Here is a 19,024-nt window from a genome sequence, read left to right on the forward strand (position 1 = left end):
AAGAGATCATATAATATGCACAACCTTTTTATAAATTTCAGCTTCTTATCTATAAGAAGCACTAGAAGTATTTTTAATATCTTACGCAACCACGAAAGAGCATGTTTCCATGGTACTTATAACTTCAGCATTAGCACCTTGAAACAAAAATATACATGCTAATTTCTTTCTCAGAAATACCACACAATCTGAAACCCCCCCTTTTTTTAAAAACAAGCAAAAATATTTTCTTGACTAAACAGCAAGTAAACATTTTAATGTGCTAGAGTTAAGTACATATGTTAATGCAGTGCTATTTCACGACACTTTGGAACAGTAGCAGATGGAATTAGTTTCTTATTTAAGACATTTATCATACATCTACTTATTTGATAGTACCATTCTTAATCACTAACTTACATTTCCCTACATTTGCATGCTCCTTTACAAATAAGTTATGCCATCCTGTGCTTGCATCACTAAATTCAGCACTCTGTTGTGCAGTCACAGAATACTGCCTGATGGTCTTAGTAACAATGACACAAGCTGTCAGTGGACGTCAACCCCCCCTACCTCGTTTCATACCTGCTGTATTTGGATGAGGAAGTACTGGATTTAGGTAGTGGGCTGCTGTCTCTATGCTAGATCCTAGTAACAAGCTCTGTGTTTGTGGAAGTAAAGAGTATCACTTGTTAGGAGTAAAGCTTCTGATGACTCATGCTTTGTCAGTGCTATGAACCTCCGGCAAGCCAAATATCTTATGAAAGCTTTTCTGCACTTTTCACTTTCTCTGAGTTCTTGTACAAGTTGTGTTACAAACACATGGTATCGCTGAAAAGCTTTCCATGCAGTATTCTTATTGCATTCATCAATAAAAAAGTTAGCATCATAACTAGTCAGGGCATGAAATTGGAGCAGAATTTCCAGAACAAAGGACTTCCAAGGGCTCTAAGTCCGAGGCAAGCTCCGTTACTATTTCACATTAATTTCAAGGCTTCCCCATAGTGAGAACATGAAAGTTCTAATTTGTTAAATCAGAAGTTAAGTCGAATTTAGTAATTTTGAAATAATTTCCTCGTGTAGACATAGCCTAAGAGCCTACTACCATAAGTTAAATAGAATTAGCAAGACCACAGCCTATAGTATCATCTGGAGACTAACAAGGAAACTATAGCACTTCTAACATTTTGTAATCCATTTACACTAAGAAACTTTCTAAGCATTCAGTTTTAGTTTTGTCTGTATTTTCATTTCTTCAGATTTGTAAGAATGATGAGGTGCTAAATTGTCTAAGCAACTGGTAGCTTCATTGATTTCCCCTGAGAATTTGTAATATTCCTTCAAGCCTCACTCTTTAGCAACCAAAAGGAATGGCATTTTGAACCTCATTTCAGCAGGATGTAGAACTAGGTGGTCTGAGCATACACAGCGAATACTTTTTACTGAGACATATTGGTGTGCCCTTAATTGTCTTTGATTACACCGAGGCTAAGATGAATGATCACGGCAAACTTTTTAAGCCAACAGTAATTTTCCTAACTGTACAGGCAGTCCCCGGGTTACGTACAAGATAGGGACTGTAGGTTTGTTCTTAAGTTGAATTTGTATGTAAGTCGGAACTGGCGTCCAGATTCAGCCACTGCTGAAACTGACCAGCGGCTGACTACAGGAAGCCCAAGGAAGAGTTGCTCTGCCCTGGGCTTCCTGGAATCAGCCGCTGATCAGTTTCAACAGCGGCTGAATTTGGACGCCTGGGACAGAGCAGCTGGGGCGCTGCCGGGTAGGTCCCCGCAGCGCCGCACCTCAGCACTGCGGGGACCAACCCGGCGGAACCCCAGCTGCTCTACCCCAGGTGTCCCCAAGTCAGCTGCTGCTGAAACAGATCAGCGGCTGATTCCAGGAAGCCGGGGCAGAGCAACTCTGCCTCGGGCTTCCTGTAGTCAGCCGCTGGTCAGTTTCAGCAGCGGCTGACTTGGGGACGCCTGGGGCAGAGCAGTTGGGGTGCTGCCGGGTTGGTCCAGTAGTGCCGAGGAGCGGCACTGCGGGACCAACCCGGCAGCACCCCAGCTGCTCTACCTCAGGCGTCGTCGGTGAGAAAAGCCTGCTCTGCTGAGGGGGGGCGCACTAGCTGGCGCGTCTGGGCTGTCCCGCTGCCCGCGTGCTCCACGGCTTTGCTCCGCGTCTCCCTGGTCTGCTGGGGGGGGGGGCTCCCCTCCAGCAGACCAGGGAGACGCGGAGCAGCTTTTCTCATCCCGGAGGACGCGGGCGGCGGGACCGCGGCACATCTGGGTGTCCCGCTGCTCCCGTCCTCCGGGGCGAGAAAAGCCCCTTTCGTAACTGCGGATCTGACATAAGTCGGATCCACGTAACTCGGGGACTGCCTGTACTTGTTTTTCTATTCCCTTTCCTCTCCATTTTAATGTTTTCAGTGGCACGACTGACCTGCGAATCATTCAGGGCTGACTAGTATGGCATTCAAGTTTTTTATGTGCTGTGGACTCAGTTGCTAGAGACCAGTATGAATACATGCACTCCATGCAGCAGAAAGCAAGGGCAAAGAACATTCAGGGGTGACAGACACCAAGGTAGAGAATATCATTAGATGAAAGAATGAGTTATGATAATTTAATCTGTACAATAGTTTTTCTTGTTCAAGCATGTGCTTTAAACAGCATCTGGACAAAACTAAAGTCAAAACATGTTCTTTGTGTACATCTGAACTAAGTTCTGCAGTGTTTGCATCACAGAAATACTGTGATGATTGCTATATGGCAGTTTCAATGGGAAATTAAATGTTCCTTTTTTCACCCCACAAGTCTTTCACCACTCTGGAGAGGACAATAATCACAATTCCGGAGGCAACTTGCTCTCTGATCCTTCAAAAAACTTAAAACAAATAGTCTTTACCCAGGAAATTAGTCCCATTGACTTCAAAATGGCTACATGCACAGGAATAAAGGTTTGTAGGCTAGATCTTTGGAATAAGAGGATAGAACAATGAAAGAATGAAAGAGTCTAGGAGAGGAATGCGAAGGGAAAAGGAAATTGTTTGAATGACATCACCAGACTTCATCTGAGCTTCCAGCAAGACCCAGAGAAGAAGCGAGCTTATTTATTTATAGGGTGCATTTGGTAGAAACCTTTCATGCATACATTCTATCAGTGGTATTTCAAGCACATCAAGATTAAGGTATAAACTCCTTGGGGACAGGAAGCTTGTCCATGTGTTTGTGAAATGCAACACATTAAATAAACAATATCGTAAATACTTCCTCCTGTTTAACCAGAGGCAATTCCAATTAATTCATTCAACTGACATTTTTAAGTTAAAAAATGATCCAATTTTTCAAGGAACAAAACAAAAACAGCAAGAATTGTGTGTGAAAGGACTGTTTGCTGAGACCTCCATTAAGGAAAACCTTTTAGAAACCTTCCATTTTCTGCACTCTGACACCTCCAATTTGGCAAGGTTGCATCTACAAAAGACAGGTTTTCCCTTTGGGAAGTGACATCTGAGCCATACTAGCGGAAGGCAGTTACTCATTACATTGTCACTCATTTTAAAGTATTATTCTCTGCCTTCCATCTTTTGCTCTCCCAATGGCAATCCTGTTAGAGTTTCGTTTTTGAGGACCTTGACATCACACATCCCACAGCCTAGAGATTCATGATCTTATATAGTATCATTGATCTCCCTCTCCAATTCCCTCTGAACAAGGCCATGTCTCTCGCCTTGGAAGGACATCCATTACCAAGGTGACATATATTGATTTTAATTAAAGCCGCCGAATGAACTTGAAATTATAAAGCTGTAAACTTTCCCATTCCAAGTATTAAAATAAATGATGCTAGGAATTTACACTGACACGATCACATATTTATATTTGCGTATTTGGCTATAGCCAATCTACGGAAGAGATGCCCGTAGTTCTCTCCAGCAATATAATTGGTCTGGACAAGTTGAGCGAATGTGGGGAAAGCAGAGAATAGACCGGACACTAACAAATTACCAGGATGAGGGGGTCCACATTACAGAAAGAAGATTACTAGGTACTTAATTATTTTTGTTATAACTAGGCAAGCTTTCCCTCCCCCCCCCCTCTTTTTTTTGTTTTTCAAAAGTTATTTGAAATTTCCTGAGGTGCCAACTGATTCAGTGCAGTTATTTGACTCAGCCACATTCACACAGTGAACTATGGCAAAGCCAGAAGTGCCAAAAACTTGGAGCCCAACTTCACAGTCCAGCTATAATCCATAGTGCACTGCCTCAGCTGCATTCTTAAAGGTGCAGCATACATATCTGACAGATACCAAATATAGAATGACATTCTTTTATAACGACAACAAAAAAGATTTCAGGTTGTGGCCTAGATGCTTTTATTTGAGCCATTAGGTCTTATTGTAAAATATAACGTGATTTTAGTACTGAGTAGCTTCATGGGGAGGCACTTATGAAAAAGTGCAGGAGCCATCTTCCTTACTTCTGTACTAGCAGAGAAAGGCAGCTGATGATGCTAGTGTCAGCAGAAAGTGGCCTTGCTTACTGCTTTGTCTTTCTAGATTCCCTATACTGACAAAGAGCAGTGATCTTTTCCTGGTGAATGTGATTTATTACTGTGCAGGTCCTTAGACAGAATTAGCAGTTGTTTATTAGGACAATTTTTCAGCTGCCATCAAATAGAAAGATGCCAATATCCATATAACTATGTGTGATGATAATACAGCTTTGGTCCATCATGTTTTTTTAAATATGTGCACTTTTGGCAAAAACCTTACAAATAACAAAGTTTGTTTAAATATACTGTGAATCAGCTATGGTTGTTTAAAACGAGTCACAGGCAGAGCACTGACAGAGTATAAATAAAACAGACTTACTGTATGTGATCAGTACATCTCCTACAGAGATTTTCCACTTCACCTTGGAAAATGCAAAGTACATTGTGGGATACAGCAAGAAGAACATAAGCCATTCTCCTGCAGAATAAATTCCATTGAATTTCCTGCAACAGACATTCCTGTCCTATAGGACATATGTCTATACTAGGAAATTATTTTGAAATTACTAAATTTTATTTAAGAACTCCCAATGCGTCTTCACTACAGGGATTCCTTGCACACAATCCCCAATTTGATAAATGGTTCTTTTTAAACCGGCTATATAGCCACCTATTTCTCCAAACTTGTGGACTCTTCAAGGCTACGTCTACACTGGCCCCTTTTCCGAAAGGGGCATGCTAATTTTAAACTTCGTAATAGGGAAATCCGCGGGGGATTTAAATATCCCCGCGGGATTTAAATAAAGATGTCCGCCGCTTTTTTCTGGCTTGTAGAAAAAAGTAGGAATAAGAGATCCTCCGGAATAGGGCTTTATTCCGGAGGATCGGGCCAGTCTAGAAGCTCTTTTCCGGCTTTTCTACAAGCCGGAAAAAAGCGGCGGACATCTTTATTTAAATCCCGCGGGGGATATTTAAATCCCCCGCAGATTTCCCTATTACGAAGTTTAAAATTAGCATGCCCCTTTCGGAAAAGGGGCCAGTGTAGACATTGCCCAATTGTTTACTGCCCCCTTCATTTGATTGTCTGACAGTACATCTTAAAACCTGTGCCAGAGTAAGAGGGCAATGGCACCAAACAGCTGAGCATAGCAACTGCTTTTGTAGCAATATGCAGATACTCCATAGCTCCCACAGACTTCTCAAGAAGTGCAGAAACATCACACCTCTCAGTGATAGGCCCATATAGGAACTAATATGCCAAGAGTCTTGGTGTTCCCTTGAAATCAAATGAGAATTATTCCACACTGCCCAGGATCAGACTCTAAGCCAATGATGCCACTTCTACATTAAATAAGAGATTCACCATGTGGCACAATTTTCAGTGCCACCTAGACAGAGAGACAGGGATTTTCCCAGACACCCTCTAGAGAGGTTGTATACACCCTGAATTTCTCTATTGCCCACCCTAGTTGTCAACTGTTACTTTGCTTTGTTGCTCAAGTGATTGGTGTTATGTTACAGATCCCTGTAATTAGATCCTGAGAGGGCATCTCCTTCAATTGGAATGCACTGGCTCAGCAGGAGGCTCTGATGCCTGAACACAGTGGAAAGAGAGACAGGTGTTTTGCTTGATTGTCTCCCTAAGAATTACACGCACTCAGGCCTGCCGATGGGGGGGAAGGCGGGGGTGGATAAAAGGGCTTGATTATTCAGAGGAGACTGGGCACCCTTTAAATTGCTGCTGGAATACTGCACCAAGTGCTCAGTATGGCCCTGAGGGCAAGGGGGTCCCTGTGCCATGGGCTGGGCAGTGCTGAGGGCTGATCTGTTAAACCCTGGTCCCACCCCTTCTGGCCAAGGCCCTGCTCCTTTCAGAGCATGAAACCAGGCCCCCCACTTACCTTTCCTGTGGGTCCACATCAGCAGTTGACTTCCCTGAAGGCAGTATTTGACCTCTCTCTCTCCACTGCTTAAAGACACAACTGCTCAGGCTCCGCAGATCATCCCTTCTTTTGTTAAGTGACCACTAGAGCTGAAATCTCTGGTAATCAGATCTAGGTGCTCAGACCTGCTGGGGCCCAGTGTTTCTGTGGAAGAGATATCCCAGCCTGCACTAGTTCTGAGGTTCCTCACTAAGAGCTGGCACCACAAGATACCATATGGCAGGTGGCGAAGAAGGTGACAGTGCAAGGCCACTGGCAATGGAGTGGTGGAATGAACAGTGGCACAACAAACAACAGAGTATGAGGTAATGGTGAGTGGCTAGAGAGACAAGCAAGGTGAAGTCACAAGAAAGCACTTCTGAATTCTGACTCTCCTGCAGAGGCCACACATGGGGGGTGGAGTACAAAAGGGTTGTGTCCCCCAAATGCTGTGGGCAGGAGAGCTCGGCCAGTAGCCAGCAAGGGGACAAATGGTGGGACCTGGTGCCTGCAGTGGTAGAAGAGGGTTGGATCACCCCTGTATTGCCCAGCAGGAAATGGAGCAATGCGGTGGTTAGGGGAGCAAAGCAGTGGGGCTGCCGTGATCTGTTAAACCTACTGCTGCCCGTGAGGATCTGTCTGGGGAGTGGCAGACCACTGCTGCCAGCACTGACCCCACTGGTCCCCTGTACCACCTTGGTTTGAGGATGAGGTGGGGGCAGGAGTAGAACAAGGGCATTGAGAGGTGTGGGGAGAGGGTGGAGCAGGAGCAAGGAGAGGCAGATCCTAGGCAGAGGGAGGTCCTAACCCTTCCTCCGGCTGGGGGGAAGGGCACATGGCCAGTGGCACTGTGGCTTCACCCTGTTGCCTCTTGTCTCCACTGACAAAGGACAATAGAGAGTGGGGTACAATAGAGGGAAAAGTGAGGGTCATGTTACTGGAACATTGCTTTGTTGGAATGTGTTTAAGAGACTTTGCTCCAGAATGCTAGATTTGTGACTGGGAAACCAAATCTAATCTAATCTTGTCTGTCTCTCTGTGAGTTCATTTATTCAAGAACTCCTCATAAATGGTGAAAGCTAGGGCCACCAAATTAGCTTCCTCTTAACATAACTTAAAGCTAGATTAGGGTTTGGTTGTGCCAGGAAAACAGGAAGCTCAGAATGAGAGAAAGGGACCCACCAGCCAGGGGGTGGGAGAGGAGAGAAAGCTCTTCTGGATGGGACCTGTCACACTGAGCTTCTCCTCACTCCCCAACCATCACTCTCGCACACACACCCACACCTCCAGGTCCGTGCCCTGTCCCCCCACATCTCTAAGACCCTGCTCTGACCCATCTCTAAGACCTCCCCCCCCCCATTGCCAGCTCCTGTTCTAAAGGACCTGGGCAACACGAAGTCTTCTAGTAAATACATGTTTCCTCGTAGGCCAAGGTTTTTAAAATGCATTATTTGCCAAGGTTGTTATCCCATGTCATTCTTATCTTGAGAGGTCATTGTCTCGGAGTTTCTGTACTAAAACCATTTTTATTGGTATAATTATTTTTTACATAAAAATGGCAATATTGCATCAGACCAAAGGTCCAGCTAGCCTAGTATCCTGTCTGCCGACAGTGGCCAATGCCAGGTGCCCCAGAGGGAAATTGAATGAACAGAACAGGCAAAAATCAAGTGATCCATCCCCAGTCATCCAGTCCCAGCTTCTGATAAACAAAGGCTAGGGCACTCAGAGCATGGTGATACATCTCGGTCCATCCTGGCTACTAATAGCCATTGATGGACCTATCCTCCAGGACAGTGTTTCCCAATTGGTGCTCCGTGGAACCCTGGGGTTCCGCAAAGTGAAAATAAGGGCTCCTCAAGAACTCGGCCGTCCCCCACCCCCTCTTAAAGAGACGGAGCCTTTTTTTTTTGCTTGACAAATTGAGGCGGGACTAGACAAATTTTACCCTGGAAATCCTAGGGGTTCCTTAAAATTCTTTCAATCTGAAAAGGGTTTCATGGCCAAATAAAATTGGGAAACACTGCTCCAGGAAATGATCTAATTATTCTTTAAAAATCCTGTTTTGGCATTCACAACATCCCCTGGGAAAGAGTTCCCTGGGTTGACTGCATGTTGTGTGAAGAAATGCTTCCTTTTCATTTTTTTTAAACCTGCTGCTTATTAATTTCATTGGGTGATTTCCTTAGTTCTTGTGTTATGTGAAGGATTACATGACATGCCCTTATTCATTTTCTTCACACCAGTCAAGATTTTATAGACCTCTGTTATATCTCCACTTAGTTGTCTCTTTTCTAAGATGAGAAATCCTAGTAATTTTAATCTCTCCTACTGTTTCATACCCCTACTTTACTTTAGTAACCCTTCTCTATACCTTTTCCAATTCCAGTGTATTTTTGGTGGGGCTGAGGTGACCAGACTCCACACAATATTCAAGATGTGAGAATACTATGGATTTTTATAACAGCTTTATGATGTTTTCTGTTTTATCTATCCCTTTCTAATTGGTCTTAACATCCCATTAGCACTACTTTGCATGTATCATGCAGCCCAGACTCAACCCCACAATCTCACCCGTCATAGCTGACATCCCTCCTTGTACATTTGGAAACAAAAAAAAACATTTTAATTCCTGGGGAAAACACTGAAGAGAGACCTCTGGCAGAAAAATAGTATGAACTTAGCAACTGTCACTTTCCTAATTAAATTGTTGCCACTCACATTTTATGGATTTTGACAAGGCAAAAGAGATAATATTTTCAGCACATATTGTCTGAAAGGACTGCAGCATAAACAAATTTCTACCATGGAATTAATTGCTACTCTTCGGTGTTCATGTGTGGAAAACGTTGAGTGCTTTCATGGCAAAAACAAGATTTTTTTTAAATAAAAGAACATGTAGAAAATAGACAATTTATACCCTGCACTAAAAGGGAGGCGGAATATGAATTTTTCATGAATGCTGCTTTTCATGAAGTGTGGACTTAATAATAAGATAATAAGGTGATAGGTAACAGCCAGCATGGATTTGTAAAGAACAAATCATGTCAAACCAATCTGATAGCTTTCTTTGATAGGATCATGAGTCTTGCAGATAAGGGAGAAGCGGTGGACGTGGTATACCTAGACTTTAGTAAGGCATTTGATATGGTCTCACGTGATCTTTTTATCAATAAACTAGGCAAATACAACTGAGATGGTGCTACTATAAGGTGGACGCATAACTGGCTGGATAACCGTTCTCAGAGAGTAGTTATTAATGGTTCATAATCCTGCTGGAAGGGCATAACAAGTGGGGCTCCTCAGGGGTCTGTTTTGGGACCAGTTGTGTTTAATATCTTCATCAACGATTTAGATATTGGCATAGAATATGCTTATTACGTTTGCAGATGATAACAAGCTGGGAGCAACTGCTTCGGAGGACAAAGTGATCAATCCAAATGACCTGGACAAACTGGAGAAATGGTCTGAGGTAAATAAGATAAAATCTAATAAGGACAAATGCAAAGTGCTCTACTTAGGAAGGACCAATTAGTTGCAAAAAAAGGAAACCTGATTCTGGGATGCATTAATAGGAGTGTTGTGAGCCACTGATGGACCTATGCATCATGACCTTGTCAACACGTATTTTGAACCCAGTTAATCTTTCACAACATCCTGTGACAAAGCGTTCCACAGGTTAATTATTTATGGGACAAAATAATTCCTCTTGTTTGTATTAAACTCCCTTCCTATTCATTTCACCAAGTGACCCCCTGGTTTTTGTAATGTGGGAAAAGGTAAATAACAATTTCCTACTCAGATTTTCCACATCATTCATGAATGTATAGACGTCTTTCATATCCCCCATTTAGTCACATCTTTTTTTAAACTGAGCAGCACTCATATGGAATCTATTCTATGCCCTTGATCATCTTTTGTTGCAGTTCTCTGAACCTTCTGCAATTGCACTATATACTTTTTGACATGGAATGTTTAGAACTGGTCACAGTATTTAAGCAATCTTCCCTATAATCTAAAGCAAAAAGATGATAATGTAGAAATGGGTCCCCCATTATACTAATCCAGGAAGTGGGGAATCATGGAGTGTTTCACCTTTGTGAAGATGTACAGGGTGAAATCTGGGCTTGAGTAAGACATTTAGAGTTTAGCCCAATTTTAACATATTTTCTGGTAGGTACATGTGAATGGCTTCATCCTTATAGCGGGATGATTCTATTACCAACACCTCATAAAAAGAAGAGGTGATCTGAGACTTCTACCCCAGCCTTGGTATTAAGGAGCACATTACAACTATATTTGCCTATTTATAGCCATCTTTAATATCTACGTACTGCTCCCATGTCTAACTTGGGGCTGGCAGAATGAAATCACCTTGTGGCAATATTGAACTGAAGAAGGTATTGATTAGAAAAGTGTTTGCAGATTAGGACTCCCACAAAAGAGTAACTCAGCAATCTCTTAATTGGATATGTTCAGTATTTGAAGCCTAAAATCTATCTCCATTTAAGAGTGCCAATACTGTGGAGGCAGCAACATGAGGAGTTTGGCACAGTGCGATCCCAAATGCATGCCCATACAGTCCCATACAGCTATTGAAAAGCAAATTCTGGTCATGTTTTTACATAATGGTTTTATTTTCCAAGATACTGCACATCAATGGCTTTCACTAAGGTTTTTAGCAATTGTGGGGGCTCAACACCGCTGGGGAAAAACAAAACAAAATAGGCTCTGAACTGAAGTATTACAAGTGTCCCACCTTGAATAATACAAGAGACAATGCTTCCGACTTGTTTGTTTTTTTCCAAAAGAGTTAGCCAGGGACTGTCTCTGATCAAGATGACGACTGGCTAAAGTACCTTTGGCCATCTCTGCTCTGAAACAAGGCAGTTTGAGTATGCTGTAAGGCAGTAGTACACAACACTGCTGGACATTTTAAATAATTTATTAACTAATGCGGTGAATAAGGATGAGGTAGCTGGATGAGCTAGCTAGGGTGGTGACAGAAGACTTGCAACTTTTCAGATACTAAATTTAAAATCTCAAGAACTACTACAAATGTGAGTGTAGGATACTATGTCCCTGCCCACAAAGGCTGCTATATGGAAGAAGCAAAACAGGAAATACAAAACCCTGGACTTTCAGGGGGAAAAAACAGACTTTGATAAAGAAGAAAAGTACTGCCTCTCCTTCTGTTGTACAAAGCAGAGGATTAGTACTTCCAAAACACACTACAAGAAACTCTGAAGTCTAGTAAATCATTACTTTAAAAAAGTAAGAGGTCAAATATTTCTATTAAGCAATTTCCAAAATACATGCACTTACACCTGAAGCAAAACCCAGATTTCAGCTGAGTCCTTCAGTCCAATCTATTAATGTTTGAAACAGCACCATAAAAAAGAACACTAGGAACCTTTCATGCTTACTGCATGGACCAATTAATGTGCAACATTTTAGTAAGTTTTCGAAATCACATCCCCAGAGTGCATACTGCCATATAGTGTAGACAAGCCCTAAATCCATTTGCACCAGGTTGGATTTGTCCCATAATCTTTACATAACAGAACTGGAATAGGGGTGTGTCAGTTCCATGACAATTATTGTTACTCTGGATTATCTTTTGTAGGCTGCTAGTAACCAAGGCTTTATCTTTTAGTTTTGCATGTTAAGAAGGCATAGCAATGTTTGTCCTTTACTCAATTTCTGCTAAAAAGCAGTTCAAAGGTTGTATTAGCTATTCCTTTGCCTGAGCAGTTAGTCTAAAAGTACAGGACCCTTTAATAAAAGGGTATGAAACACACTGTCTCAGTGCAGCTATTCTTGGGCAAAGCAATCATAATTAGATATTACTTTGGAGAAAGGGCAATGCTTCATGATAAGATGAACTGTTATCTTTGATATCTGTGTGTGCACTCAGCCGAAGATTCCCACTGATTGTGCTTCTAATCTAAGCAAAGTTGGCAGATCTGCCCTTTTTCTTGTGAAATATAGTCTCTTCTGGGAAATCTCTACCAACATATATTGAGAATTTTTATGTCTTATTAAGGATGTTCACTGATATGTGCGGTTTCTTAAATACATACCAGATTATTAATATAAATGTATTCTACATTTACTTAGAGGCAGAATACTCTGAAAAAGAAATTGGTAGGAAACCTAGGGAACAGGCAAAATGAAGCCTTGTTGGACCCCCTGGGCACAGTGGATGGAGGCATCTCCATGCTCCCAAAAGGGGCAGGGCCATGGGTGGGACAGAGAGCCCTCAGCACTGCCCAGACCTTTCTCCACCTGCCAAGCGCGGTAAGGAGTGTATCATCTGAGGTTCTGCAGCATGCTGCAGGGGGCTCCGACGGTGATTTAAAGGGTCCAGGGGTCCAACCACCACTGCTGCCTTTTGAATCACTGGACCCCGGTGCAGTTGCTCCCCTCCCCCCCCCCCCACACATTCCACTTAAAATTAAAAATGGCTACAGGAAATCATGCCTTCAGTGGAACAAAATAAACAAAGAGTTTGTCATAAGTGGATGTAGCAAGATTTCATGTCTTCTATGATTAAAATAGATGCAAGTTTGCCTCACCTTGAGGAGAACTTCTCTTTACTTCAAAAACCTAGATTTGTCTTCCATTAGGATAAATAATTCATTGCTTTCTGATGTTCTAGTTGTGTCCACTTTACTACCAACATTTATGAAACCTGCAACTTTGGATGACAAAACACTGACACCTTTTAGTCCGCTATCTCGCTTTAATCATCCAATTTCCAACATTTTAACCCCAAGCTTTACATTTTTAACTAATTATATGTTTATTAATTTTGTATTTTAATGTCACAATGAGAGACTAATGCAGTATTTGAAAAAGAAGATCTAGAGGGTGAAAACATAAGTTAGAGTTAATTGAAAACTAAGCCCCAACTAATGGAACTTTGTAGAAGATTCTAAAACAAGTAAAAATATGGCATGTAGCTAATGCCATTGGACCAAAATGAGAAACAGTGGCCAAGCTAGAATGAAACTAAGTTAGGTTTTCCCCAAAATATACACCACACCTACTTACACTTCCTTAGGCTTACAGTTGCTTACCATTATGTGAATTACACATCATTTACTAATGTAGCCCACTGAACCTAAGGGTAGCTATGCTGGTGTAATTCAGACACTTCAGGGTCAGAGGAGGAGAGTAGTAGGTAAAGCAACTAATAGAAAAATAGTTTAAATTATACTTCTTGAAATATTCTACTCCAAGTTTAACCAATATTTTATTTCTGGGTCCTCAAAATGCCAGTTAGATTCTTATACTCATTCTTTGGTCATTAATAATGCTGATCAAAAGCTTTCTATTGAAACTGTTTGACTGAACAAAATTTCTCACAAAAACTGTTTTCCATGGAAAATATTGACTTCTCATTTAAAAAAAATATCGTGACACTCAAACTGTAACTCCTATGGGAGGATTTCTAAAACAGAAGTTTTTGGTTTCCACTAGAAATTTTCCAATTTTTTATTTTTTATTGAAGAAGTTGAAGTTTTCCATAAAGTTAGATGGGGGAAACCTTTTCCAATCAGATGTAGTTATTAGGTCTAAGGAGTCTAAGTAAATCTCATGAATCTGATCAGCTATTTATAATCACTTCACACAACTCATGAGCTTGTCCCAGTAGGCTTTTATTAGTAATACATTACATTTCAAACAGTATTCAAGTATTTTATATACATCTGCATGCATTCCCAAAGCAACCCAGCATACCCGGTTCATGACCACATATGAATGGTCTAATATATTTTGCTTATTTATCTTTTTTTTTATTTGGAAATAACCAGATCATAAAATCACTGTTTTTGCTCCCAATATTTGTGCCAAAAGATGCCTTTTTATTATGATTAGTGTCCCAGCTATACCTTATGGATACAAGCCAGAGTGTTAATCCTGGGTTTAGTATTAAACATATGGATCAAGTACTGCCAAACCTCAAACAAGGATTAGAATTTGTGACATCCACATATACATTTATAATTGTGACATTTACAAATGAATCTTTAAGGTTAATTAAATGGCATGCCGTTGGATACCCAGTTAACCTCAGCTGAATAACTTTTTCCTTTATGTGCTACAAGTCCTTATTTAACCTCCCCATTTCTTTCAAAGTCTCTTGCACTGATAATTTGCATATCCCAACTGAACATTACAAGTAGAATAAATGTGCACAAGTATGTGCAAATAAGACACTTGCACTTTGCAAGTCATTTCAATGTCAGACATGCCACTGCCTGAAAACTAAATTTTGTAGATGTCTCTAGTAATCTATCTGTATCTACTGTAAACATAGAAAGCCTTCTGGTTTTTGTTTTTTTCTTAAATGGGCACAACATAAAAATAACATAAGGAACTGTTAGGATCCACATGGGCTTGTTAGTGTGTGACATGCTGGTGCACATTAAAATTTACATCCCACTGGTATGGACTAAAGAGTCATGTAAACAAGCACTGATAGAAAACTGTACACAGGAATTACTTGTCCCTTGACTGCAGTGCAGCCAATTTCAGGAGCGTAGCACTCCAAAGATCCAGCAAGATTGCCAAACAGACAATTTCATACTCAAGTGAAACTGAAGCTGAATTTTTTCAGCTTATTTAAATAGGCAGAATTTACAGGAAAGAAAAAAAAATGGCATGGCTAAGAAGATTAACAAATCTACACTTTCCAAGAATACCACTGTATAAAAGCTAAGTAGGAAGAAGCCAAGAGAGTAACCAAAAAACCTGTTCCTTTCACAAGGCCTCTAAGCCAACACTTGTTGAGAGTTCCAATATCTTTTACTGTTCTAGGAGGCAGGCAGACTTTCTCGCTTCTCCTATTTATCAAGTCACTTAACCCTGTTCATAAAGTCCTTACCTCAGAGCTACCAAAACTTATACAGAGAAAAATAAAGGCTAGTGAGCTGAAGTGTAAGGGGTTTGCAGCCTGTAACAGCCAAGGTGGCTTCTACAGGTTAGACCTCCCTGGTCTAGCACCCTCGGGACATGACCCAACCCAAACAAGGGAATTTGCCAGACCTCTCGGGAGATCCTCTGTCATTGGCTTCCCAGAACACTGCCTCTCTCTCTGGCTGGCTCTTCTCCAGCCCCACTACCTCTGGGCTCCAACTGGACTGTTACAGGGCTTGGGCTCCAGCACGCTGCTATCTGCTGGGGCTCTTTGGGGAGGGAACTCCTCAGCTGCTGCAACCCTACTTCTGCCTTGCTTGGCAGGGGCTCCTCGGGGTCCTGGCAAAGAGCTTCCTTTTCCTGGGGCAGATTCCTCCTTGACTGCATACAGGCTGTCTTGGCTGTAAGCTCCAGACTTTCCCGCATCCATTTTTAACTCTAAAGCCATGTTGGCAGTGCCACCAGACAACCATTGAGCATAACTGATACACAATAAGATCACTACCTAAATAATAAATGTATTTATTCAAATTCTACAACTAAGTGTAACACCATAGGTTATAGGTAAAATGATGTGGGAATTAAAAAATAAAGGCATGACACTTGATATAGTTCTGGGACGTGAAATGGAAAGAAAGGAACTAAAAACTACTGACACCATAAAGCAGTATAAAGTTAATTGTATGTAGAAGTGGGACTTTAATTTAGGGAAATTCTATGGCCTGTGTTATAGAGGAGGTATGACTATATAATCATTGTGATCCCTTCTGGCTTTATAATCTATGAATCTATGTTACTTCTAAGTCTTCTTTAAAACTGCTGCCATCACTGGTAAGAACTGAAATGTTTCAGCCTAGGTGAGTCTCTTGACTTCCTCTGTTTGCTCCCATGATGAATCCTTCCGCACTCTGGTGCAACCAAAAGGGAAAAAGATATAAGACTAGCAAATGTGTGTGGGGGGAGGGGGAGGAGGGGTGTAAGTCCCAGAAACCATGTTACAACAAGCCAATCCCCTCAATCTACCTACTTTCTCCATCTCCTACAGCAGAGAAGAACTCCACTCTCTCCCCCTCCCCACCTACCCATACATATGGTGTAGGTAGCTATGTAACTGCTAGAGGTTTGGTTTTCCCTTGTGCTTTTCCTTTACATTCCTAATCACCTGTCATTGTAAGGTTGATGCCACATTTTAGAGAGACATTATAGACTGCATTTTCCTCAAGCTTATTCTGTTTTGTTGTTTCCCTTATATAACAGTCACAACTATTCAGATCAAAAGTACATTTTTCCTCGTGTAGTGCAAGACAGAGTATCCCCCCTAAAAGGAATCAGCTAGTTTATTAGTTGTATTGCTTACCCTGCTCCAAATCTTTTGATCACTGAACATTCACTGATGCCTATGACAGGTTATCTAGCAGGCATTGTCTGGTCCATGCATCTCTGTGTGCATTTTGTCGTGTTGACCAAATGAAGTAGCTCAATTAGGAGTAAATTGGGCATTTTATGCAAAGACATTGTACATAAATCCATGTACAACCATTGGATTGTGTTTCTTTACACACCAGTTTCGGGACCAATGGGCCCTTTTGAATTGACCCTCTTTGCTCCTCCTGCTAGTGGGCTTGTAGATTGGTTATTTCCTGATACATGACTAAGGATGTTAAATTTAGATTAATTGGGTAATCAAATAGTTGATTCAATTTGCATCGACTATTCAATTAGTCGATAAGGGCACCTCCAACTTTTAAGTATAGGCCCAGGGCTGTTGCTACATTTCAAAGGTGAAAGCATTGCAGGGAGCATGGGGCCAGTGGGTGACATAAGCAGTTTCCTGCTGACCCTGTGCTCCCTGCAGTGTTTCAAAGTGGCAGTGCCACATGGAGGCCCAGGGTAGCAGGGTAGTCCTCAGCTGACCCCAGGCTCCACATGGCACTGTTTTTGAAATGCTGTGGGCAGCCCAGAGCCAGATGGCATTTCAAAGTGGCAGCACCACGTGGAACCCAGGTCTGGCCCTGGGCTCCATGTGGCACTGCCACTTTGAAGCACCCTCTTCACTCCCCCTCCTCTTCTCCCCTCCACACACTTGCTGCCTCTTTCTGATAGAGGCTGCAAGGGGATGGGAAGCAACTTGTCAACTAGTGTGTCGATTATCCAATAACATTTGCTTATTGTATAGTCAACTATACATGACAGCTTCCAGTAACAGATGTGTGCTTCCATTGGCATATAGAGCAATAAAAGACTTTGTTTCTATAGCCTACTGTAAGTGAAAAATATACTTGCTTATAATGTCTTGTGATTCACAAGGAGTATTACAGTGAACAGCAGCACTTCAGCACAAGTGACTTGGAGAATCAGCAGAGAAACGGGACAAACAATAGCCAAGAGCTTTCAGACCCCATTTCACAGTGTTACATATAATAAATATCAAGAAGAAGAAAGTAGTGTATGTGAGTCCATACTGGCCTAATGACACTGAAAACAGGAGCTGGCAAGACAGGTGTGAGATAGAGTGAGTAGTCCTATGGTCAGCAATGGATTTTGAACCACAACTCCAGTGTACAAAAAATGCTTACCTAGCCTGTGCTGTTCCTTCCATCAGCAGAAAGCTGAGAGATACAGCACAGTTAATTAACAGTAAATTGGAGACTCAAGTGGATAGCTATATATTTCGTTTGTTTCAAAGGACAGATGGCTTTTTGGCCAAATTGCACAACATTAATTGTGGCAGTTCACACACACACACACACACACACACACACACACAAAGACAGTTATCAATACTGCTAGAAATCTGGTGTTCAGAAGAAAAATTGAAAAGTTCATGACATGCCAACATGATTTAACATGGGTCAAAGTGGTTGCTCAGCATCTGGGTGCCCAAGCCCAGACATCTGAAGGGACCCTGGATTCCTAATGACATCCTCAGCAAATTCGGCAAATCAGACCCTTTTAATATCTTACCATTGCGGCACCCAAAATCATGTCACTTTTTAAAATCTTATCCACAGTGTTTTAAGGAGATACGCAGGGAGAAAAGTTTTGCATAAATGGGTTCACCAAGGCAGCATGAGAGAGAGAATGTGTGGTCTATTTAGGAAGAACGGGGCTGGCTACACACCACAAATTGGGGTAAAGTTGGCCAAAGTTATCCTTTTTCCTTTATCATCATCTAAACCAGTGTTTCTCAAAGTGTTCCAAGAAACCACTTTGAGAAACATGCTAACTGGCTGTGCTGGTTTGTTTATTTACCAGTGCCGCAGCCATGGCGCCTTGCGGATCCTATTGGTTCTGGTTCGCCATTTGCAGCCAAGGGGAGCTGTGGGAAGAGGCATGGGCTGAGCCACTGCTTCCTGCGGCTCCCCTTGGCTGCAAATGGTGAACCGGAACCAAATGAAGCTGCAAGGCTTCGTGGCTTCAGAGGCAGTGAGTAAACAATCCGGCGTGGCCAATTAGCATATTTCTCAACGTGTTTTGTGGACCACTTTGAGAAACACTGACCTAAACAAACAAACCAAACAAAAGAAATCTACCACTAGGGAGAGCATGTTTTGCTCTTAAAGACTCTAACTTGAATATTTCATACAACTGCTTTACTACAAGCAATTCCTTATGTATACATTTATGATAATTAGCAGTTTCAGCTGAGCTGAGTCATTGGATACTGTTATAATATTGCTAATCAGATTCCAAATTTTGAGA

The sequence above is a fragment of the Pelodiscus sinensis genome, chromosome 1, assembly GCF_052426305.1.
Source record: "Pelodiscus sinensis isolate ZL-2025 chromosome 1, ASM5242630v1, whole genome shotgun sequence".
Lineage (NCBI taxonomy): Eukaryota > Metazoa > Chordata > Testudines > Trionychidae > Pelodiscus > Pelodiscus sinensis.